The sequence below is a fragment of the Chenopodium quinoa genome, unplaced genomic scaffold, assembly GCF_001683475.1.
Source record: "Chenopodium quinoa cultivar QQ74 unplaced genomic scaffold, ASM168347v1, whole genome shotgun sequence".
NCBI classification, from domain to species: Eukaryota; Viridiplantae; Streptophyta; class Magnoliopsida; order Caryophyllales; family Amaranthaceae; genus Chenopodium; species Chenopodium quinoa.
The window spans coordinates 1,066,245-1,093,583 of NW_018743262.1; positions in this window are offsets into that span (position 1 = coordinate 1,066,245).

Genomic DNA, 27,339 nt, shown 5'->3' on the forward strand with positions numbered 1-27,339 from the left:
AAAAGCACCGACATACTGGTTCACAAGCAGCAAAGCGCCAACGTACTGGCATAGCAAATATTAAAAAGCAGTGATCTTTTCGAAGACTATCACAGCGGAAAAAAGAAGCTCTGTGTTCAGAACGTCAAAGCAGCAAAGTGGCATTCCCTAGCTTGCGGAAAGTTGTCAAAAACAACTGAAGGTAATATCGGGCGAAGTTGTCTTCGATCATATTCCCTTAGGCATGGAAGATGATCCTAATGTGGATGAGGATTATTTCAAGAGAAATAATCTTCGATAGTATTCCCTAGGATGTGGAATATTATCAATGCGGATGGAGATTGTTTTAAGAGAAATAATATTCGATAGTGTTCCCTAGGATGTGGAATATTATCAATGCGGATGGAGGTTGTTTCAAGATGAATAATCTTCGATGGTATTCCCTTGGACGTGGAATATTATCAATGCGGATGGAGGTTGTTTCAAAATGAATAATATTTGATGGTATTCCCTTGGACGCGGAATATTATCATAGCAGAGGAGGATCGTTTCAGGCGAAACAATCTCCTAATTTGGAAGCAGTTACAGGCGTAGCGGTTTTCAAGCGAGATGACATTCTCTAGCTTGCATGAGGTCATAAAAACAATCGGTTACTTTCAGAGACGTGTGCTCGACGGTGCAAGATACGCGTTTCTTAACTCTTTTATATGTTTAACTAATGCTAGTTTTGCAGGTATCGGCGTTACAAGATTGATTTAGGATCGCAGAACGTTCTGAATCATTCTCCGTCCCTATCGATACTTTGACTTTTGTTTTCTAAACTTGCGTTTCTCCAAACTCAGTCAAAGTGGGGGCTTCTGTAGACACCCATTTGTGTCTCCCCAAAACCAAACCCAGTGATGAGTACCTTTCACGTCGAATCATAATCGAATGAAACGAAAGTGTGGAAAGGTCTAGTGTTGCGGAAATTTTTTATTTCTTTTCTCTTCTCTTTGTTTTTGGAAACTTTAATTTAAGAAAACAGCCAACCCAGTGTGGTTGGTCCATGATATGGGTCCAATAGTAGAGTAGTTGGATGGGGCTTGCAAAGACCTTTCCAACGATATATAATAAGCCCAATTCCGATGAATATTGAGGATGTTGTGGCCAATTTACTAAACTGGGCCCGGTTTGAGGCTAATATGCGGCCCAATGATCTAGGGGAGGGCCTAATATGATTTATCATTCCTAATGCAATTAGGAATGGTTTTAGTCTTCTAGATTCTTCTTGAAGGTTCTTTTCATTCCTAATTCAATTAGCATTGATAAGTTGACTTTTCAGAGTTTTAATCAAAATCAAACAGCATTTTCGAAGAAATTATATTATTTTATCCTCCAGTATGGAAGTTTATCAGATTTTCGAAAACGCGTTAAAATCCAGTTTAGCGTCCAACCCCAGGCATTGGCGCCTAGAACCAGGCTTGGCGCCAGGCGCTAGTCATTGGCGCCTGGCGCTAGCCATTGGTGGCTGGCGCCAGCTAGCCAGGGTTGGCGCCAATCTTGTTTTGCGTGCGTCAGACTATGTTTTGTTAAATTATCTTTTTTGGCTGATTTTCTCTATAAACATCGTATCAAAAACTCCGTTTTCATGGACCAATTCATCATCTACATTCACCTACAACCAATTCTCTTCATTCTCAAGCTTTCATCAATAATCATTAATTCTTTAGAATTCTTTCATTCAATTCTTTCTTACTTTTTCATACCAAATTCCGCATTCGCAAGATCTAGAAACACCTAGCCATATTCGAATATGCCTTCGCCCTATACGTGAAAGGTTTTAATTTCTGAGGGTTTGGTCCCAAATCTCTATTTCAATTATTTTATTTAATTGCTTTGATTATTATTTTTCCTTGAAGTTACTAACGTGTGTATTTTGTTATTAGAAAGAGGTACAAAGCATCAAAGTAATACTTTAACTGATTTTATTGATATTATGATGTAGACATCATGTTTATATTGTTATTATGATTCCTAGTATCATGTCTAGGGTAATTTTAATGTTAAATATGATTGTTGCGATTCTTCCTATATTCTCTCTAATATTTATGATTGTTAGTATCATGTTAGGGTTAAAAATTTGATTTTTATTGCTTAGTGACATGCTAGGGTTTGTTATTAATCTTGTTAGTATCATGCCTAGGATCTTGCTATTATTATGCTTTAATATTAACATGATTATTATTATGGGTAATATGATTGTTATTATGATGATTATTTTTTATGTTACTTGATTTATATTGTTATTGCTTGATCACCTTTACTGTATGTTTAAAGGGAATTTGGTACTTGTAATCACGCTTAATAAGATATTTAATAATCTTGTTAGGGTTAATTATGATTATAATTCAAGTGATCGCCAATAATAGATTTTTTTGTGCATTAATATTCAACCAACATAGATTAAACAGGTTTAGGGTTAACCTATTGAATGTATGTTAGTCAGAAAGCGCACATGAATACGATCAGAATAAAGTAGAGGCCTATTATTAGGGTAGGTTCAATCTCTTTTAGGTTGGATTTGTACCTTCATCCCCGAACCCTTATTTGGTTCATGACCTTATGGAGTTGACGATCTCTTGGATCGTTAAGGGGTGTAACCTTCACCTCATGAACGGTTTACAAGTTCCTTAAAAACTTGTTGGCGACTCGTTTGCTCTATCTTCTTCCCTTTTGGACGCCACCGTACTTTAGTGTATGATCACAGTGGGGTTCAAGCTAGTGGGATTTTAAAAGCTTGAAATTATTCCCTACAATAACAAATAAACATAAAAGGATAAAATCGGAATTTACCTTTGTAGCGTGCTTCGCCCTCAAAGTCGGGCTCTTACTTGAAAGCTTTAAGCTCCGAAAATACACGAGCCTCCAACGGAGGTCCACCCGCAAAAACTACTAGTGACTTTTAGGTCCGTTACCTCGAGGTTAGCGAGGTCCGACCAAAACCCGAGTATTATGTGAGTTTAAGAGTTCTTGCTAATGCAATGCTCTATTGAACTCCTACTCAAGCACTCTTCCCAAAAACCCAAGATGGTTATTTATAGGTACGAGGGAGAGTGAGAATTTCTATCCCATCAATGTGGGAGTCATGAAATTCCACAATTTATTTTAAAGCTAAATTAAAATAAATAAGTAAACAAATAATAAATCTACAAGTGGCATTATCATATGTAAAGGGTGGTGAGGACCACATGGACAGTAGGGGACCATACTTGCTCCCCACTCAATACTCTCCTTGTGCCACATGTCCCTCACCCCACTTGCTTCCATATACTCCCACTTACGCCCCTTGTACACGGCCCTATGGCCCAGCCACAACCCAATCGAGAGCCCAGCTCCGTGCGTGCGCAGCTAGCTGCTGCTAACACGCATGCTTGCGGATGCTAGCTATGGTGCGTGCTGGCCATGCATGGCTTGGCTTGGTGCGCTTGCTAGCCACCTATGCTAAGAAATTTTTGCCCCTAGCACTAGGATGCTCGGGGCACTCCGATGCTAGGTGTATTTTGGGAAATATTGGCGTATTATTATTATTTGCGCGTCTTGCCATTTATTATTTTTTACTCCACTTTCGACGCTCGGTTTCAACGCTCTAAGCTCGAATTTCCGACGTCTAAATATTTAATACTCGGGCGACGAATTAATTTCTTCCGAATTAATTCGTCGAGTCGGTTCATGTATTGCTATGGGTGTGACCCGAAGGGTTCAGTCAAGATTAAGCTGTAATATTAATTATGCATTAATATTACTGATCGGAAGCGGCCTCCACCTAGACATTCCGATCATTTGACCTTACTTAATATATTAGCTTTCTAATATTTCTGAACGCACTAACGAAATATTACACTTGTTCGAAGGACACCATTTCTTTCAATCTACCACTTGTCCTTCCGGACAAGTGCGCATTTAGTGTACATCCTTTTTCCTATGTTGCTTAATGTCTCTTCATGAACTATAAGGTAAGATTATTTTGTCATCCTTATTACGTCCAGAAGTGTTTCTCGATTTCAAGTCCGACTGACAATAAACAGATGAATCTAAAATCCATCCGAGCACGACCATGCAATCTTACAATCTCGCTCTACAAGAGGCCTTGTATACAACAAAGGCATCTTCCCTAATTTAGTCTGTGGACATTCCCAGTCTTGTAATGTAGCTCCTCCTACTGAGAGGACCTAGCCGCCCGAGTGTTGCCGTTATGATCCGCTATTACGGTAGACGTTTGACAATATCAAAGCGGACTAGTACTCAAACAAGAGAACTCACAATACTCATGGTCGAGGAAATAGGTTCCGATAGCCATAATGAGAAGTATACTTATGACATTTTTAATCTCTTAAAGTATTCTCATAGGTCGATCCAGTATGGTTCTAAACCAATACCTATGCAAATGATTCATGACAATCATGTCCTTGTAGCACATGAAACAGTGCTATGAATCAAACTACACACTAATCTCAACTGGTCATTAATCGTCCATCATTTAAATGACCTCGATTAGGGATAATTTTCGATTATAATATTCAACATTCACTTAATAGTTGTTTCCTTACCAAGACTGGTCTTGATACCCTATTTTGAATATTCCATGAATCGAATGGACTCATTATTTAATTCTAAACCACAATTAAATAGCAAGCGGAGTGATAAAATTGCATGAAATTTTAAATTACTCCAAAACCTGAATGTTTCATCTTATGATAAATGGTTTTTCCGAATGTTCTAAGAGTATCACTCTTTATAAAACATCTAAGAAATCACACCCATATCTAATATGCTTGATTTATTTCATGCAATTGTGAATGTTGCCGTTCACTTATTGCATGCATAGGTTTAGTTATAACTACTTTGCTAATCTTAGCACCTTCATTACTGATCACTTTCATAATAAGATGATAAAATTTGAGAGTGTCATGTATTATATGTGATTTAGGATTTATTGTCCAAGTGATGGCTCCCACTCATTTTCATGATTGAAACCTTCAACTTGACAACCTACAGTCATTAACGTTCAGCAACGAACTTTCCATAGAACATCTTCTTTATTATCGCCGTTAAGGCAATAATATTCTCAACATATATTTTAGTTGACTTCCTGATGATGCTTTGCTAAGGTTTCATTCCAAACGGATCACAATGATTTGGGATACCCTAATCACTTTTGATCATGGAAATTTTCCTTAAATTCCTGCACATTACACATGGATCCACGTCCATGTTACCATTCTCAAGCCACGACTCATTTTAAGCTTGTGCTTGTAAACGGCCTCCTTGTTAAGGATCTAATCCTTGTTAAGGCTTGTGCTTGCAACATCAATTCTCAAATTGTATTTGTTTCCACAAGTCAAGAACTCATCATGTTACTTATCCAAGTACGGCCATAATCTAACGATCTAATACATAGATTCAGGTTTATTGGTGCTTCATACATACTTCACATGCTCTAAGCAAGTAATTACTGCGACGATTCCATATCACAACGTACATGATGGATTAAATTGCAGTGTAATTCTCAATCTTATTCCATGAATTTGCCATTTTAGCTCATTCAGTTTCACCGAGTCTTTGCGAAATTGTTTGCTATGTGATATGGTTGAAAGTCCCTATTAGAGTCTTTCATGTTTGAATTAGTATTTAGCCTAGCTTATACTTAGTTCAAACATTTACTTAGTTTTATACATACGGTTCGAAAGTCTATCAAAGTCCTTCAATTCATTTTTAACACGGTAAACTACTTTACATGTTCAAACATTTTATTAAGTCTATACAATAGAACTTAATACCCAATACGTAATAAGAATCGTCTTTTGCTTGGTCCATTGTCGAAAATACTTTTAAATCTAAGCATTTAGCATTTGATAGTTATTTCACAATAGAGTTCGTAAACTTCGTGCCAGCCCCAGTTGATCAGGATGATCAACGAAATTTTGTCAATCAGCCAATGTTTGTGGGTCATGGTGTGACAGCAGAGATAATTTTATATTAATATGTTAGTGTATGACATGGCACTTAAAACGGACGTTCTTTAGGCCGTTAGTAATGTCGTTGACAAACTGTTATTACCTCAAAAATAAAAAAAAATGAAATTGTTTAATATCTCTCATTCTCTCATCTCCATCGTCACTTATCAAACCTCAATCTCCATCGTCATCTCTGGAACTCCATGGATACTCTTTCTATTCCATCGTTCTCCTTCAGCTAAGGACTACTGTTGCTTCTTGATTCTAATCACCTCGATCCTTATTGGAACACTGGTGTACTGCTTCATTCCCAGTTCGAGGGATGAGAGAGTAGAAGTTCAATCTCCCATTGTTTACGGTAATTTGTTGTGAGCAGATCTGGTCAGTGACTGGATTAAATTCTTCTAATTAGAGTTTGATAACACACAGTGGACTAAAAATTTCATGGTCTACATTAAATTCACTTTTTAACTTTCTCAACAAAAAAAAAAAAAAAAAAAAAAAAATCAATTTTTAACATTGAATTGAGAAATTCATGTTCAACAATAAATTAAAATTTTCAACTAACAAATAAGTAATGGATAACCATGTACTCGAGCAATTCGACCACATACCACAAATATCAATGAAGCTGATGAGTTAATTGGATTGCCGCAATGCCTTGACTCAAATTCAGCCTATTCAGCCACTGCAATTTAAACTCAAAACCATTATCTTGGGATTGAATTAGTTGTTATCTATTGGAATTGCTCCGGGAAGTTGATTTTCAGTGGAGTTCGAATTACAGTTTCGAAAGGGAAAGGGAAAGTGAAGGAATTTTTTTCTTCTGTTCATCAAGTACAAACAGCAGGGTTACGATCTTGACTAACCCAACATTAGTCAATATTTGCCATGTCAATCTGCCATCCCAATTACATTCGGGTACACTTACATATTTACCCCTTACTAAATTATTAAAAAGACGAAATTACCCCTTGATTGACAAAATTTGTAACTCAGCCTGATTAACTTGTATTTCCTCGTAAACTTCTCGTTGGACCTTTAATTTTGCTCCCACTAAACTTCTTATTCATGAGAATTTCTATATTTCTCCATAAGTCAATTTTCTTATTAACTATATCAGAAAACACGTTCCAATTCCTATATGCAATGCTTCCCTTAATCCCATGATAGATTCCTTAAGCTTGCTTTCAAATCTAGCATTATTTAGATTTTCAAAACCCTTAGAATATTCCATAGTCACTTCCAAAATCCTATTTTGGGAAGGCGGTTTTGGTATCTATTTTGCCACATTTCATATGAGCAATTTTGCTAAAACAATCACAAAAAGACTTTAGCATTCCGATTGGTGAATAGGTTTTTATTAAAATCAACTCCGTGAATTTAATTGTATCCTTTTTATCCAATCTAGCTATGTATGTATATACATCTCCACATTTGTTAGTTTTCTACTTGAATATTTGCAATCGATGGGTCTTTCACCCTTTATGCAAATTAATCAAGTTTCAAACAAGATTTTCAAACATGGGGCCTGTTTCGGATTTTCATGGCCTCTAACCATTATTCGAAATTTGGATTTGTCGTAGCTAACTTACAATACATTATTCCTTTACTATCTAATAGTAAATAGTATTCTTGTAAGTCTTAGGTTTATTTCTAACTTAATAGAAATTTATAGGATTCAATCCAAGCCTTTGTTGAATTCTATACCTATACGGGGCAATTGCACCAACCACTGAGTTTCAAGGCGCTTCCAAAGCCCTTTTATTATGTTGATCTTACTCCAACATTTCTGATGTTTTGTGAGTAATGAATTCTCTTTTAAGGCACTTGTAAAGTCCTCTTGAGTATTCTTGATCAAGCATTCTCACGAAGCCCTTTTAAGGTCTTCCGAGATTCTCAGTTCTAGTTTGTTGCTTAGCTCGATTGTCATCGAGTTCATTTTCTTCCCACTTGTCGTTTTGGAAACGTGTTACTTTCCAAAAAGACACCACTTAGAGCAACAAACACTATGTTCTCAATTAGGTTGTGGAGGTAATGCCGATGGTCTCACTTGAATGCTTACAAAGATACATGTATATTGTCTTTGGGTAAAAGTTCGTTGTGATGAAACAAACAATTAGCTCCCACTTGAGCTATCTTAGCCTTTAATGAGCCATTAAGCTCCCACTCAACGACCTAGCTCTTGCTAAGCTGGTGAGCTCCCATTGAGTCACTTAGCTCCCATTGAGCCAATGAACTCCCACCGTGGCTAAGAGTTTTAGACTTATACTTGAAAAGACAATTAGAAGATAATTCTATCCATAATTGAATATGGCGTCCTTTCTTAGCTTCGAGATTTTGTTTAGTGAAACATTAGTCCTTCGTGCAAATCTTAAGAACTTTTATAGGAAGGGATGTGATCCATCATTCACTAGTAGAAAAAACGCATTAGGCAGCAGTTCAAACCCGGTCTAAGGCACCGGTTTGAACCGCTGCCTATTTGAGGGGTGCCAAAAACCCCCTATTTGGCACCGGTTCAAAACCGGTGCCATAGGGTTTAATAGGCACCGGTTAACCGGTGCCTAATACTGCTCTCCCGCCATTTTTTTTTGGGTGGTGGATAGTTAGGCACCGGTTCCTGCCTAACCGGTGCCTTTTGTATAATTTTTTTTTTCGTTTTTTTTCCCATCGTGCAATAATATTTTTTAAAAAAAACCTGCAATAATAATACCCTGTAATTCCAGCAATTATATTAAATATAATAATTAATAATTTTATTATTATATTAACTAATAATAATATTATTAATTCTTATATACAAAAATAATATTAGATACAAGAATTCAATTATATATATATATAGATATAAATATTCCCAAACGCAATACAAAAAAAAAAGTTGCTTACATATACAAATAATAGTAAGTACACATATATAATGAATAATAAGTTATATATAATTCAAAAGTTAACATAAATAATTTACAATTACAATGCATGCCATTTACATGTTGAAGGTGATGAAAGACGCCAACATGTCACGAACTTCATTAAGCTCCTTGATTGTCAACGGACCATCCTTTTGGACCTTGCAAAACTTGAAATACAAAAACATTATTTTAAAAATAATTAATTAGGCAAAAAATATGTATTTTATCAAATATTACCTATACGACTTCTATATAGCCCATTTACTACATTACTTATCAAATGAACTATTTCTTTCTCATAACATTTCAATATTGGATATTTGTATGTGTGTAAGTCCTAAAATTGTATAGGAGAGCATTTTATTAAGGTTTATGATGGTTTTTACCCAAAATGGCCCGAATATGGCCTATATGACCTTACTTTGCCCATTTCCTACATTTCTTATTAAATGAACTTTATTTATCTCATAACATGTCAATATTATCTAGTTATAGGTGTATAAGGAAAGAAATCACATCAAAAGAGCATATTAACACAAAATGGCCCTAATATGGCCCATATGACTTATTTTCAACCCATTTTCTACCTTTCTTGTGAAATAGCCTTTTTGTTTCTCATAACATGTCATTGTTGGATAATATTAGGTGTCGAAGGCTAGAAATCACATGAATATAGCATTTCAAGAAGTTTAACAACGCATTTTACTCAACATGGCCCAAATAGGGCTTATATGACTTCTATGTAGCCTATTTTCTACATTACTTATCAAATGAACTATTTCTTTCTCATAACATGTCAATTTTGGGTATTTGTATGTGTGTAAGCCCTAAAATTGTATAGGAGAGCATTTTATTAAGGTTTACGACGCTTTTTACTCAAAATGGCCCGAATATGGCCTATATGACCTTACTTTGCCCATTTCCTACATTTCTTATTAAATGAACTTTATTTATCTCATAACATGTCAATATTATCTAGTTATATGTGTATAAGGAAAGAAATCACATCAAAAGAACATATTAACACAAAATGGCCCTAACATGGCCCATATGACTTCTATTCAGCCCATTTTCTACCTTTCTTGTGAAATAGCTTTTTTGTTTCTCATAACATGCCATTGTTGGGTAATATTAAGTGTCTAAGGCGTGAAATAACATCAATATAGCATTTCAAGAAGTTTTAGGACTTACCTCATCAAGCTGTTGAGTGTCCGTACAATGAGTCACAATGTCCAGCATGAATCTCATCACATACAAAGCACAATCAAGTCCATTCTCTTGTTGTGCGCACTAGCATATGACAAACAAATCACATCACTAAAACATGCAAAGGAAATGAGCAAATATTTACTACCATAGATTTTCAAGATAATCACAATAATATCATGTAAATTACCAACAATGTCTTCCATGTTGGACCCTTTGGAGCACGACAATGTAGCTTCTTCATAACACTGTAGTATAAAAAAATACAATCAAATTTGATTAGTCGTATGATTACTAAATTAGTTATTATTAGCAATAATCATCACTATAGGTTGCTATATATATTTACTTTTGCAATATAGACTTCACGAGCCACTTCTCTGATGATCGAGCTGAATCAAGGTGATAAATTGTGTGAGTGGAATTACAAATCACCATGAGGCTCCAATGCTCCCTACATAAGTTCACAATAGACAAGGTAATTAATATTTAGGAGTCAACATATAATGAGGCCAAATCGATTGAATTTGACATGGTTAGTCATACTCTCTATAACATGGGATAATATGAACTTGTCTCCCGCACGCGTTGATTCCCTTATACTCTGTTCAACATAGTACAACACGTCATGGGGGTTGCCTATGATTTTAGTAGTGGATAACTGCTCGGGGCATAACCACCCAACTTTACAAGGAGAATCAGTGTCAGTTAAGTGCTCCTGTAGTGCTCTGCGTGCATGAACATTGATTAATTTATCAGATGTAGGATAATCACCATCAATTTGAATAACTTGAAAAAAGTATGAACTTTATGTGGGCATTGAAGTACCTCATGAATGTTTAAATGAGGGAAATGTTAAGCTTTGCACCACGTAGAAATTCCTTCACATCTTCTTTGTTGATCCATGCAATTACATCCTCATCATAGTGGAACATTGCCTTAGGAAGTGCAACTTCCATGGGATCGACCAAATGACAAGCACGGTTGTGAAGAAAGGTCATGTCAGTAGAGAGCGATTGAAGAACAATGTCTTCAACAATTGGAGTAGGTGGCATGGGTGAACCTTTCGAAGAGTGCAACTTCGACGCTTGTGATGCAAATCATGACGAGTCCATTAGTCCAATCAAGCATGATCATCCTACAAGTCCAATTCACAAAGAAATCATTCTTGCTAAGTCATTTGAAGATCAAGTGTTAGATACTTTTTGTGCGCATGGACCGTTTCTTGCTAACCAAGGGTTTACTTGTTTACATTCTGGTTATGAATGTTAATGGGCATCCTAGGCACGTTTTGGACAGCCTTAGGCATAGGAAAAGGCGTCCTTGAAGCAAGGAGAAACTTCATTGCAAGTCATAAACATTTAGCATGAAGAAAGGCATGAATCAAGGGGAGGTTACTCCACGTTTTTGCTGGTTCTTTATGGCTGTTTTTTAAGCTTCTTTTCAGCAATTTTTAAGAGGTTAATTAAGGGTGATTAAAGCCTAAAATCAGTTAAGAAAATCTGTTTAGCTTAGGCGTGATTCTAGGCTAGGTTTTAGCTTTCATGTTTAGTTACAATAAACACACATTAAGCTTGTTTAATGCGTGTAGTTTAGTACTAGTTTGCTTTCTTTATTTAATCTTATGAAATGTAAGTGTATGGCAGATTATGATATATGAATTAAGAAAGTTTTCTCCTTAAAAACTATTTATTCTTGTTGCTAAGATAAATCGTTTTTTTTTACCAAGTTTAACTTGACGAATTTGAGTGGTTAAGTGAGTTTTCCTTCCATGCAAATTAAACAACTAGTGGGTTTTAAGTGAGTAATCCTTACCTACATATCTTGTTTGTTTAAGTGAGTAATCCTTACAAACTAATCCTTCTTTCCTCTAAAAACGTTCCTTAACCATTTCCAAAGCAACCTACAAACCTTACCCGTAATTTGACTTAAAACACAAACCTTTGTTTCTTTCCACTTAAGTTTGATCCATTAAGCTTGTATTAACTAAGACTTTCTATTAGTTTTCACATCAGCTTGTTCACTCTTGGACTGTTGTTCAATTCATTAAAATCACTTATAATAGCCAAGTGAGTAGTCATTTCGGGTCGAAATGGCTTTTTTGATGAATTGGACCCAAAAACTTAGAACTTGGCGATTTTTATGTAATTTCAAATGACAAACACTTATAAATATGTGATTATGAGTTTTTTTGAGATGCAATGAGTTTATAAGTTGAGAAATGAAGAAAATAGTCAAGTGAGTAGCCATTTCGGGTCGAAATGGCTTTTTTTGATGAATTGGACCCAAAAACTTAGAACTTGGCGATTTTTATGTAATTTCAAATGACAAACACTTATAAATATGTGATTATGAGTTTTTTTGGAGATGCAAGGAGTTTATAAGTTGAGAAATGAAGAAAATAGGCAAGTGAGTAGCCATTTCGGATCAAAATGGCTTTTTTTGATGAATTTGACCCAAAAACTTAGAACTTGGCGATTTTTATGTACTTTCAAATGACAAAAACTTATAAATATGTAATTATGATTTTTTTTGAGATTCAAGGAGTTTATAAGTTGAAAAATGAAAAAAATAGGCGAGTGAGTAGCCATTTTGGGTCGAAATGGCTTTTTTTGATGAATTGGACCCAAAAACTTAGAACTTGGCAATTTTTATGTAATTTCAAATGAAAAAAACTTATAAATATGTAATTATGAGTTGTTTTGAGATGCAAGGAGTTTATAAGTTGAGAAATGAAGAAAATAGGCAAGTGAGTAGCTATTTCGGGTCAAAAAGGCTTTTTTTGATGAATTTGACCCAAAAACTTAGAACTTGGCAATTTTTATGTACTTTCAAATGAAAAAAACTTATAAATATGTAATTATGAGTTGTTTTGAGATGCAAGGAGTTTATAAGTTGAGAAATGAAGAAAATAGGCAAGTGAGTAGCCATTTCGGGTCAAAATGGCTTTTTTGATGAATTTGACCCAAAAACTTAGAACTTGGCGATTTTTATGTAATTTCAAATGACAAACACTTATAAATATGTAATTATGAGTTGTTTTGAGATGCAAGGAGTTTATAAGTTGAGAAATGAAGAAAATAGCCAAGTGAGTAGCCATTTCGGGTCAAAATGGCTTTTTTTGATGAATTGGACCCAAAAACTTAGAACTTGACGATTTTTATGTAATTTCAAATGACAAACACTTATAAATATGTGATTATGAGTTTTTTTGAGATGCAAGGAGTTTATAAGTTGAGAAATGAAGAAAATAGGCAAGTGAGTAGCCATTTCGGATCAAAATGGCTTTTTTTGATGAATTTGACCCAAAAACTTAGAATTAGGCGATTTGTATGTAATTTCAAATGACAAACACTTATAAATATGTGATTATGAGTTGTTTTGATATGCAAGGAGTTTAAAAGTTGAGAAATGAAGAAAATAGGCAAGTAAGTAGCTAATTTACCTCCTTATTAATCAATTTCACCCATGCATGTGGCCAATCAACGAAGCTACCTACAGCTTGCCAAAGCGCTGTTATCTCAATCTCCTCTATCGGTACGGGTAGTGGGATGTCTTCGAACCCCGCAACCACTGAATCGATCCCAACCGAGTAATGATGTGGCCCCGCCGTAGCACTCGTCGTCGGTTGGGCACTACCATACCCCACCAAACTCAACACGGTACTATTTGCATGCCCCGGGGCTAGAAGTGCACACCGGGTGTCTTCCTACACAAGTATATATATAAAAAGAAGATAGTTAAATAGGACTTTTACAACAGCATAGATATAACAAAATTCATTAAGGTAGAGGGTTACAAATCACCTGTAACTCTGGAAATTCATGCGGTGTTGGATTTTCAAGCTCCCTCGAGTCCGCATGTGTAGGAGTAGGAACCTGCAACAGTACATCAATCATTGCACCTAAAATTTTAATTAACTCGGTATTTTAAAACTTTTAATAACCCAATTGATTTTACCTGAGGGGGCACATCTTCACCACGTATCTCATCTCCTCCATGTCTATCACCTTCTCCTTGTCCTTTTGGTTCAGAACATGAGTCGACCGGGGTACGAGTGAGAAACGGTAAAGTCGGTAAGTTCATCAGCTTCGCCCAAGCATTCAATTCACCAACTAACTCGCTGCGTACTTGTTCCTTAATTGATGCCACCTTGGCATCCAACTCCCCCAGTGAGTTAACACTGGCTCAAGATGTACCCGATTTTGTGTATTCGGGACTCATCACCTTATTCCATCCAAGCAATGACCCTCCCGAACCTACTACTCGTCCTGGATGGTATGGCCTTCCCAAAGCCATGGCGAAAGGGTCATTCTCCACACTTGGTTCAAATTTGCCCTCCACCATCTCTTGAGTGTGCTCAAGCTATATCATAAGGAAAAATGAGGTCAGTAAAACAGTTAATGGTTTGTACAGTGATTAGATGCAAAAGTGACTTAATTTCAACAATTCATAGGTAACTTACTAGCTTATCCGCCAGTTTTTTGGCTTCTGGACCCTTGATGAACCATTTTCCGGTTTTCTTATCAAACGAATGGAGAGAACAAAAGAAATCACCGACACGACTCACCAAGGTAGTGATCGTGGAACTAGAGGGTTCCTTCGATGCCACTAGAAGCGCTTTAGGGTATAAACCCGAAGCGGCCGTCTCAGGTCTCTTTTCAGCAAAAGTCTTAGGACCCATACGATGGACGTATTCCTTCTTTTCTGCATTCACTTGATTTTGCTCTCGAAGTTCCTACAAAACAAAAAATGTTAGTCTCATTAATACAAAAAGTGTCAAGCTATTATTCAATTGACATCAGATTTACACAAACTTACAATGGCTTTCTTTTGACTCTTCATTCTAACGAACTCTTCCCAATCATCTTTTGACACGGTCGGCCATATTTTCCACGGGAGACGGTTATCCTCTGTGGCATTCTTCTTCTTTGTTTGCACCTTCTTCTTCTTCTTATGGATCCACCGATTAGTCAACTTGGTCTTAAAGCCTTTGAATCTTTCCCCTAATAACGAGACAAACACCCATTTCTTCTCGGGATCATTAGGAATAGAAAACTGCCTCTGCAAGCACAAATTAAAACCGATTATTAGTTTCTATTTAAAAATAATTGTCTAAATGTGCCAAAAACACACTTACCCTTGTGTCATCCCATAATGCTTGAATAAAACCCGGAGGTACTTGCCGCATTACAAGTGTAATGGGGATTTTCCGCGAACATAAGCCAACTTGATTAGCATATTGTCGACGCCATTTGGGCCCGGGTTGGCCTTTGTTGTCATACTCCAAGACCATGGGACCGTCCGGTTTCTTAAAGCTTCTCGTCGGACCCCTTGTTTTTCTTTCAGCCGGTGCCTTTTCCCCCCCTCCACCACCTGTGTTGTTTTCATCTTGTCCTTGGCCTTGACTTTCAAGAGTCGGGTTCTCACCAACAATCTCACGTGCTGTATTTTCAATGGTCGGTGCACGTTCAGCTAACATTTCAAAATCGTCAAGCCTACGCTCAAACTCATCTTGAGCCTGATCCTCTGGCTCACCCAAGTCATCCTCCTTATTCACATCATAAGGAGCATCACTATCATCGGAGTCGTCATCCTCGTACTCGTCCTCATACTCATCATCGTCAATGTCCTCTACTAAACGAGGATTATGACCGTCCACCATGAGATATAAGCACCTGTCGAAGCAATCATAAAACAATATTAGTGTATAGTAAAGTATATGCATGATAGTTATTATGGTTATGTAGAAGCTATTTTAGCCATTTTCACCTACTTATTATGGTCCTATAACCTTGTATATGCATGATAATGAGTACAAAATGCCAATTTCAATCTACATATGGAAAATAGGTTGTTAGAATGAATAAATGTTAGTTCATACACAAAACAAAGGAGTTGGGTTAAGTAGAAGCTATTTATGCCAGTTTCACCTACTTATGGTCCTATAACCTTGTATATGCATGATAATGAGTACACTTAGGCAATTTCAAACTACAAATATATCATTTTCGTCTACTTATGCTCCTATATACATGATAACTAAACTATATTTGAAATGAAACCATTACTAACTTTTAATCAAACTACCTCATTCTGAAATTCCTTCGTTGTGGTCTGATCGGATATAACCTGCTTCGTTGTCTATGTCATTTAGTACTCTAGGTCTAGGAATAGTGAAAGGTGCTGAATCATCAAACACATCATATTCTTCCTCATCCTCAACATCTCCAATTCCTAGGATTCTTCTTTTGCCAGCTAGCACTATAGACCATTTTGAATCCATTGGGTCAGTTACGTAGAACACTTGCTTAGCTTGAGATGCAAGGATAAATGGTTCCGCACTATCATTCAAGTGGCCAAGATCTACAAGAGTAAAGTCCTCATGTTTGACGTTACGCCTGATATTATCAACCCACTTACACTTGAAAAGAGCAACCGTGAAGTCACAATAATCAAGCTCCCATATTTCTTGAACTCGACCATAGTATGACAACTCTGCATCGACAGGTGATTTATCCTTAGAACTTGAAAACTCCCTTGACGATGCCACAAGAGTTACACCACTGTTTTGGGTGGAGGAAGATTTCAAATTACGAGCCTCGGTCCAAAAAGTGTACCCATTGATGTCATATCCCTCAAATGAACGGACATCATCCCTAGGACCGTACGCAAGCCACCGTACTGTATCGGTCACATTAGTATCATTCAATCCACTCATTACTTAGGAACAGTTATTAGGACCGGTTATTAGCAATGAAAGCGTTACATACTTACGTTTCATGCACAGCCAAGGAGGCAAATTATAAATCACTAAAAGTACCGGCCATGTGTTGTGTTGGGTCCTAAGAGTGCCAAATGGATTCATCCCGTCCGTGCACAACCCAAGCCTTATATTTCTTACTTCATTACCAAATTCCTCAAACTTCAAATCAATGTTCTTCCACTGTGGAGAGTCAGCTGGATGCTTCAACATTCTCTTTTTCTTTCTTCCCTCTGCATGCCACCTCAAGTTTTTAGCGTCTTTTGGTATTGAGAACAGACGCTTAAACCTTGGAATAATGGGAAGATGCCACAATACCTTAGCAGGAGGTCCCTCCGTGCCAAGATTGGAACTCATGCGCTTGTACCGCAACCGCTTGCATCGTGGACACTCCTGCAGTTTTTCATACTCATTTCGATACAAAATACAGTCATTAGGACATGCATGTATCTTCTTATACTCCAAACCAAAGGGACACATGAGCTGCTTTGCATAATAATAAGACTTAGGAATTTCATTCCCATCAGGCAACATATCACTTAATGCGGTCAACAAAGAAGTAAAACTAATGTCCGTCCACCTATGTTTCGACTTAATGTTGAAAAGTGTTAGCACGGCCGATAGTTTGGAGTATTTTTTGCACCCGGGATACAAAGGCTTTTTGGAAGCCTCCGATAATAATTCAAACACTTCACCTTCAACACCTTGCAACATCTCATCCACTTGTTGATCCTCGACCTCATCCGCCCGATCTTCATCGGCTCCATCCTCACCATTATCAACAATATACTCATCATTCTTGTATTCCTCGTCCACATGAATCTCATTACTTTTAACACGCACATCATTCCGATCAAGATCCCCACTGTACTCTCCTTTTTTTCCGTGCCAAATCCACACATGGTAAAATTGCCTAAACCCACGACATAATACATGATCTCTAATGATTTCAACACTATAGACCACATTCACACAATTACAATCAACACAAGGACAATAAAGGCCTTTGCCTCCCAGTGTGCGTTGATAAGCTAAAGCCCTCTCGCAAAACTCTTGAACCCCATTCCAAAATTCCAATGTATCGCGTCTACCATACATCTAACCACGATCCTTCTCCATTTAGTAAATTGTCTCTAAACATATATATAGCACCATATAATTATAATGGTAAGTGCTACATATTTTATGTAAATCAAATTCAAGTACAAAACGTGAATATACCATACATATAGTGAAAAAATGCATGTTTCCAAAGGGTCCTTATCACTCCAACCTAACCCATCCTTGAATGTCTACTCTCACTAGTGAATGTATGTCAACTTTCCAATTTTAAGGAAAATCCGGCAGCATTTCCCCCTAGTTCTCCAAGTACACGATGTAGATAATTAATTACCCACATATGTACCTAGAGAACATAGTGAGGAAATGGTAAGCCGAGATGTTCCTTAAAATCGAAAAGAAAACATACATTCACCACCTAAGTGAGAGTACACATTCAAGAACAGTCCCAACCGGGGACTATTCAAGACTTTCTCCTAATGAGAAAGCCTTGAACGGGTATCTAGGCATATGATGATGCAATTCAAGTATTCTATATATTGTTGTATTTATTTGCAATTAAACAATACACAAGTTGAAATTTCATGAATAAACTTTTATTAAATGGATGAATAGAAAGAAATATATAGCTAAGTAAAGTTTAGTAGTCATACCAATATAGAAACTACCCACTTGAGCTCAATATATAGTCCTCAAGCTAATTAAACTCTTGCTTCAATTCACAAATCTGTTAAAAAAACACATCATTCATTGAACTAACAATTGCTAAACTAACATGTAAATTCACTAATTTATTTATAAGTTAAAACACATCATTCATTGAACTAACAATTGCTAAACTAACAAGGTTACTAATCTCTAATTTTTTCAAAATTACCCATCAAAACAACTTAAAAGTAACCATTCATTCATTCCAAAATTCATCTACTTTAGTAACAAACAAGGTTACTAATCTCAAATTAATTCAAATATACCCATCAAAACAACTTAATATTAACCATTTAAACATTCCAAAATTCAACTTATTTAATAACAAAGTTAACTAATCTCTAACTTATTCAAAATAATCCATCAAAACAACTTCAAATTAACCATTAAAAGTAAAATACCAAATTTCACCTATTTAATTAAGTACCAAGGTTAATATATTTTCTATAATTATTTCAAAAGTATCCACCAAAACACATTAAATTAACCATTAAAACATAATAAAATCCAACCAATTGAGTAACAAGGTTCCTAATCTCTAATATTTTCACAATTTCCCAATTATATTCAAACCTAAAATTGAGAAAAATTATATTCAAACCTAAATTTTAATTTACTAACAATGGTTCAAAATACAAAAAAAATTAATATATATAATTATATAATTGGAAAATAATGTAAAAAGAAATTAAAAATAAACCTTGAACAATTAGGGCAGCAGCTAGCTAGGAGGAGACTCGGTGGTGACCCTCAGGCCGGTGGCGCGGCTCGGTGGTGGAGGAGCCTCAGGGGGGTGGCGCAGCTAGGTGGTGGAGGAGAAAATTAGGGCAGCAGCTAAGTTCATAATGGAGGAGGCGCAGCAGCACTCACGACAAATGGAGGAGGACACTTAGGCTGGTGGCGCGGCTCGGTGGTGGAGGAGCCTCAGGGGGGTGGCGCGGCTAGGTGGTGGTTTATTTTCGAAAGAGAAAGAAAGGGAAAACAGAGAGAGGAAGGATTGAACTAGGCCGGTTTTCGAAACCCCTGGTGGCCGCCGGTGAAGGTGACGGCTGGTGGTGGAGGGAGAGAGAGGAAGGATTGAAGGATGTAAATTCGTAACCCAGCAATGAAACAGTAAGACGGAATTGAAGAAGGAATGAAAGAGAAAGAGAAGAAAGAGAGGAAGGAGAAAAGGTAAGCTCGAGTCCGCGTTTTTTTTTAAAATGGGCCCGGTTCAATTGGCACCGGTTCAAACTGGTGCCATTTTAATGTTAGGCACCGGTTCAGGCCAAACCGGTGCCTTTTCTCTTCTTCTAAAATCCCGCCCATTTCTGGATCGGTATTTGGCACCGGTTTAGCCTGAACCGGTGCCATATGGGGGGTGCCTTATGCTTTTTTTCTACTAGTGATTGTTCTAGTCATTTTTAAATGGCATCGAGGTCTCCGTGAAGTCACACTATTTTCTTTATGGAGTTATTTATGAAAATTTCAATTTCATAACTTTGTGATGGTCACGCTTGGATCACGCAAACATCTCTCGATCTAATCTAGACGTTTTGATATCTTGCCAAGTCGATTCTGTACTTCACTGAACTCTTAAACTATTCAATGTCAAGTTTGTTCATGTTTGATGAATATAGCCATATCCTTTCAAATTCTTTGTGAAACGTTGAAGCAAATGAATCCTCTTTAGCTTTCAGAGTCAATTGTCAATACCAAGAAAAATAGCTCTTTACTTTGTCAGTTTCAACAAGTAAGACTTGCTTGTCTTAGAACGATTCCGAATCGATTTACTATCAAGAGCCTATCTAATAGAGCCTTGAGTACGTTCTTGTCAATGTGACATTGCTAAAGATGTTCGGAATGCAAATCATGCCCATGAATTTGAGCTTTTGCCAGTTTATCATATTAAGCAAATGTTTGTTTATAGTCAAGCATTCTTGACTCATGGCTTAGACAACCATGCCATTCAGATAAATTTGCAAATATTGCTCATTGCTTTGAATGTGAGTCTTTCCGTGTGTAAACGGATCAATTGCTGATTACGGAACACAATAACCATTTATTTGTTCCATTCTTAACTTAAAGGTCTTTAAACAAAGAATACGACCTTACAACTGATGTAGCACCACTTGCTTCATTCTTAGGTTGTAAGTCGATAACTTAACTTATCTTCAATAGTTTGAGGTCACTTTCAAAGTGGAACACTCAAGCAGTATCCGATACTTGGGAAGATAACGAATTGCTAAGTTAACATCAATAACATGAACTCATGGGTTGAAATGGAATCTTATTCCTTCTCTTCGTTCCTTGTTTCCTATATTTCTTATTGTACAATATCTTATAACCTTACTTTAAGAACTATTTCTGTAAAGACTTTTTATACTTTGTTAGGCATTATTAAGAATCTAATGCGCCGTAAAACAAAGTTCCATCTTTTCCTTTAATTCACTCTTGAATTACTACATCAATGAGTCTTACTCATCTATGTATTAGGCGAAAAGATATGTTGGTTGTCCATATTGACAATTTGAGTTTAAAACTCAATACTTCATGTTTTATCAAAACTACCTAGTATTTTGAATACATGATGTCCAACCGTCCTTTCGGACTTTATAAAAGTCATTTATAAGAATTGTATATTAGAAATGCTTTACTCTTCTTTGAGAACCATTCTCAAAGATTTCCTCTACCAATCATGGAAAACAATACAGTTTGATTTGGAATTCTAAAAATATAAGTGCAAAGTATAACCATTTATCATGTAAATAACATAATAAGTTTGAAAATTAAAAGGTATTCATGCAAATTTTCAATCTTATTAAACGTCTTATCCACGCATTAAAATTGTCCCCATTTGGCGAGAATAAGTCGATTCCAAGATCCAAAGAAACAGAGAGTGGTTAAGCATGCTTTGGCTTGTCTTAACACTCAATCTCCTAAGGTAAGCAACGCTTTGTTAATGGCTCCAAGCCACTCTTGGTTGAATAAATCGTCGCATCTAATGCTCTCTCAACAATTTATTTACTTTGCCACAACATCTTAGGACTCCATCACTCATATCGTTGAGTAGAACCAAAACCAACTTGCATACCCGGTATGACTTACGCTCCTTGGAGAGGTAGTGATGCCTCGCTTTGGCGTAGCCCACCATTACCCTCGTTCGGTTGGTAAGTGTTGTTTTGGAATGGCAAGTTTTACTCAATATTTAGGGACCTAAGGTTTCTATATTGGTTGATTTAAGTGAACTTAATTAATCATCACAACATTCGAAATCCTAAACATGCATCTGACATATAATTCATATATATAAACATATATATTTATCGAACAACATAAATATAGATGCATTTGGAAACTAGCATGACCCCTTGAGATCTTCAAATCTTTAAAAGGTCTTCTTTTGCAACTTCATGGCTACGTCTTCCAAGAGCCTCCATCTTCAAGACTTGACCATAATAATGCAATACTAGTATCTACGATTAGGATTAATCTAAATATTAAGGTACAAAAATACTCAACGGAATGCAGACCGTATTTAGATTTACAAAAATAAATCACGGATCACAATCCGTATTTTCTATCCTAATCGGGCCCCACTAGTTGCCATTTCATAAAATTTGTGAGAGAATATACATTACATTCATCCATTCACTATTTGTGAATGGCCCATGCATTTTACAACGATAAACAAGTAACAATGCATAAACACGCGAGAACTAGTAACTAATCTAGGTGGTTAATCCAATTAACACGCCTAATTAAAACTAGTCAAAGTTGTTTTAACCGATTATGTAAATAAGCGCAATTAAAATTTAAAGCTCCCACTAAATTTCGCATCCAGCTCAATTAATCCAATTAATTAAGTCGGTAAAACCCAAAATTTGTTATAATAAATTTTGCCTATGCCGCTCAAAACCCTAGGCCTAGCCTCCAAAATTTTAATTAAAATAATTAAAATAAACAAAACGGCCAAAAAGCAAAATTAAAACGAGAGAAAAGTGCATCGAATACCCAAGGCTAGCACCCTTGAGCACTCACACGCACGCAAGTGTTGGGCGCTTGCCTAGCGGCCTCGGCCTTGCGTGCTGTGATGCTGCTTGGCGATGCTTGGCAGCGCGCACTCGATGCGCGTCTAGCTGTAGCTGCCTAGCACCACTGCTACGCCTAGCATCTTCTCGCACGCCCCTCATGCAACAAGTCAGCACATAGCTCCTCGCACCCACCTAGCACCACACACACCAAGCGCAGCAGCCTCGTCCCTCGGCAGCCACATGCGGGCTGTGCGAGCAGCCCAGCTGGCCGAGGAATGCACATGGTTGTTGTGACTTGGTTTGCGTGCTTATGCCTCAGGATTAATTCCTGATTTTGTGTGACATCTCAAATCAATTCTAAATTAATTTTAGAATTAATTCCTTGAGCAAAATGAAAATTTAAACAAGCTAACTTTAAATAAAATTTTCAAAGTGCATCCAACCAAATTAATTCCCAAGAACCATTCTTTAATTAAATTGGTTTAACTTGGTGCAACAAAAAATAAGAGGGCAATTACTCACTATTAATTTAACTAATTTAAATTAATCTTGAGTTTTTGACAAATAAAAGGGACTTGGAAAAATGAACATAAGTTCATAAAGATTCCAACTTTAATACTTGTGAATCCTTGAAAAATTTATATCTTCCGATATGAAGATAAACAAATTTCTATCACAAAGTTTCAAACTTTATGATTCCAATCAACAAAAAAATGATTAAATCAACAAAGTTTAACAAAAATTCATGGAATTTAGTAACATAAAGTTTCAATCACTTAACATAATTAAAGATTGAATCTTTAGTACTTGGAAGCCTCAAAGAACAACAATTTCACACTTAATGCAATTAGTTTGCAATTATGTGAAAAATAAAACCAAGCTTTCAAGCACAAATTACCACCAAGTAATCATGCCTAAGAGGTTTAAAATTGCATATAAAATATGTATTGAATCAATTACATAACCACCATAAATATGCAATTAATTTTCGAGGTTAGAAAGACTTAAAATTTTTTGTCAAAACGAAAAATCCCTAGAAAAGTGCATTTTTGGTCGTTTTTTTAGCTAAACACCGAGCTCTTGAAGGGTAAAACCATTTCCAGAACGCCTTTTCCACCCAAAAGTCACTATTTTTGGGTCGAAATCTGGGTTCTGGGCTGAAGATAGCTTTAATACAACGTCTAAATAAATAGAACGAGCTACTAATCTAATTAACACTTCAAGACCAGAAAAATTAAGCCATAAAACACCTTGAAAAAATATTATGATTTTAGAAATAAACGAGCGAGGCTCTGATACCGCTGTTGGGGTTTGGTAAGTCCAACTTATTGCGGAAACAACCCCGACCTAAAGAACCACTAGCAATTAATAAAACCATAAAGCATAACAAATAAACATAAAAGGATAAAATCAGAATTGACCTTTGTAGCATGCTTCGCCCTTAAAGCCGGGCTCTTACTTGAAAGCTTTAAGCTCAGAAAATACGCGAGCCTCCAACGGAAGTCCACCAGCAAAAACTACTAGCGACTTATAGGTCAGTTACCTCGAGGTTAGCGAGGTCCGACCAAAACCCGAGTATTATGTGAGTTTAAGAGTTTTTGCTAATGTAATGCTCTATTGAACTCCTACTCAAGCACTCTTCCCAAAAACCCAAGATAGGTATTTATAGGCAAGAGGGAGAGTGGGAATTTCTATCCCATCAATGTGGGAGTCATGAAATTCCATAATTTATTTTAAAGCAAAATTAAAATAAACAAGCAAACTAATAATAAATCTACAAGTGGCACTATCATATGTAAAGGGTGGTGAGGACCACATGGAGAGTAGGGGACCATACTTTCTCCCTACTCAATACTCTCCTTGTGCCACATGTCCCTCACCCCACTTGCTTCCATATACTCCCATGCGCCCCTAGTACACGCCCTATGGCCCAGCCACAACCCGGTCGAGAGCGCATCCCCATGCGTGCGTGCGCTGCTGCTAGCACGCACGGCTTGCGACAACTAGCTGCTTCTAGCACGCATGCTTGCAACTGCTAGCATGTGTTGCTTGCGGCTTCTAGCATGCTGCTATGGTGCGCCAGCACGCACCAGCCGGCCATGCATGGATTGGCTTGGTACGCTTGCTAGTCACCTGTGGTAGGACATTTTTTCCCCTAGCACTCGGATGCTCGGGGCACTCCGATGGTAGGGGTATTTTGGGAAATATTGGCGATTTATTATTATTTGCGCGTCTCGTCGTTTATTATTTTTGATTCGACTTCCGACGCTCTAAGCTCGAATTTCCGATGTCTAAATATTTAATACTCGGGCGACAAATTAATTTCTTCCGAATTAATTCGTCTAGTTGGTTCGTTTACTGCTGAGGGTTTGACCCGAAGGGTTTAGTCAAGATTAAGTTGTAATATTAATTATGCATTAATATTACTGATCGAAAGCGGCCTCCACCTAGACATTTCGATCACTTGACCTTACCGAATATATTAGCTTTATAATAATTCTGAACCCACTAACGGAATAGTACACTTGTTCGAAGGATACCATTCCTTTCAGATGCCTCCGACGACGCTTCCTCCGTCTTGGAGTCATCCTACGCAGTTTACCAGCTTGACAGGGCCTACTTTGAGTATGTCTTCTACTGGAGCTGTTGGTACTAGTAAGGACACCACTCCTCGCACTCGGATGATGGAGGGTCTTTTTGGTTCGCCATTCCCTTATTCGCGGTCTCATGATGACACCGATCCTAGTTCTTGATCTGGAGAGTATTGACCAATGGTTTTTATTATGTACTGGATTGATGACACTTGACATTATATATGTACCATGACTCACTTTGGTATATTTTATTCACACTTTATGTATCTGACATTAATTACTTAATTAGTGTGCATGTTAGTGTGTGATTGTGTATTTATCAATGAGGCAAAAAAAGTTATTTTTTGTAAGTGGAGGGTACTGACCATCCCCAAAATAAAAAGAAAAAAAATAGGACTAGTTTTACAACTTCCCCAAAATAAAAAGAAAATAAAACTAAAAAAATAGGACAAGTTTTACAATTTCCCCAAAATAAAAAGAAAATAAAAAAAATGGGATAAGTTTTACAACTTCCCCAAAAGAAAATAAAAATAAAAATAAAAATGGGAGAAGTTTTACAACTTTCCCACAATAAAAAGAAAATAAAATTAAAATTAAAAAATGGGACAAGTTTTATGACGAGGGTTAAATCGGTCGCTACAATCTAACTCTCAATCAAACAATACTTATACGAACACCCTATAACCAAGTACAATGGCAAATAAAGGTTCGGTCCACGAGGAACGAGAGTAATTGCAAATCAATCTTAAACCTAAGCTAGTTCGAAATCAATGGAAAATGGTGTTCTAAAATACTACTAATAAGATGGGATAAACCAGATAAACTAAGACACTAGGGAAGACGGGAATTCACCAAACCATCGGTAACTACGCAACAAGGAATCACAGAGACAAACGGGATATGCAAAGACTATATGTCTGATCAATATCATGAGGTAGGAAGACAACGGGCAATATTAAGCTTGAATTTCTCATGCACTTAACATTACTCGATACATAATCAAACCACATTCAACAATGAAATACTCAATTCACAATCTCTTGTTCAAATCAAGGAAATCATGCAATCAAATTCAAGATTCTAGGTTAGCTACTCCTATTATAATGAATTAACATGCAATCGCATATAATCAATTTAATCACAATCCGTTTATCAAAATCAATCCTCAATTACATAGGTTACCTAGGCCGGGTTTCATCCCGAAACCCTAGCTAGGAGACTACTCACACATATTCATAATCAAAGCAATAATGAATTCCAAAAGCATAATAAATATAAACATGAATTTTGATTAAGGAATAATAAAGCTTGATTAATAAACAAGAATGAATAATACCAATTGTATTGATGCGAATCAATGGAAAAGTTCAGAACTTTGATATCCGTCGTCAATGAATAATACAAAGAATCTTCGAAAATCTTGCTTCAAATCAATCCAAGAAAACTAAAATCGCTAGAATAATCTCTAAGAAAACTAATGAATCTCTAATACTAAGAACGTTCTCCAATAACTCTCTACAAAAGCTCTCAAAAACTATCTCTAAATCTCTCTAAATCCGTCTCCTCTTAACCCTCACCATAGGGTTATATATATATATATATATATATGTTTTAATTTAGAAAGCAATTGCGCAGGCTGCCCTTCGTAAATCAGCACGACCGTGCTAAAAGTGGCACGACCGTGCAAGCATGGCAGTAGCTGATCAGCAATATATTCAATTTTGCACGACCGTGCTGAATTTGGCACGGCCATTCTGAATCTGGAAAATGGCACGGCCGTGCTGAATTTGGCACGGCCGTGCTAATGCCTAGCACGGCCGTGCAAGCATAAGCAGGAAGGTTGCAGGCACTTTGGTCTTCTTAAAATAGTCACAACTTCTCATCTAGAGCTCCGTTTGAGGCGTGCAATATATCGTTGGAAAGCTCTTCAAGTCTACTTTCCAATGCAATTGAAATCACTCCATTATAATTTGTATATAGAAATTTATGAGCAATATAGTGAACAGGTGTCATATTTTTGAACTGTTCTGCCTTTCCCGCTACTTAACTTGCCTTTCAAGGCCTTGAGAACCGCAGCAAAGCCTTAGCTTGGTGGACTAGGATCGATAATAG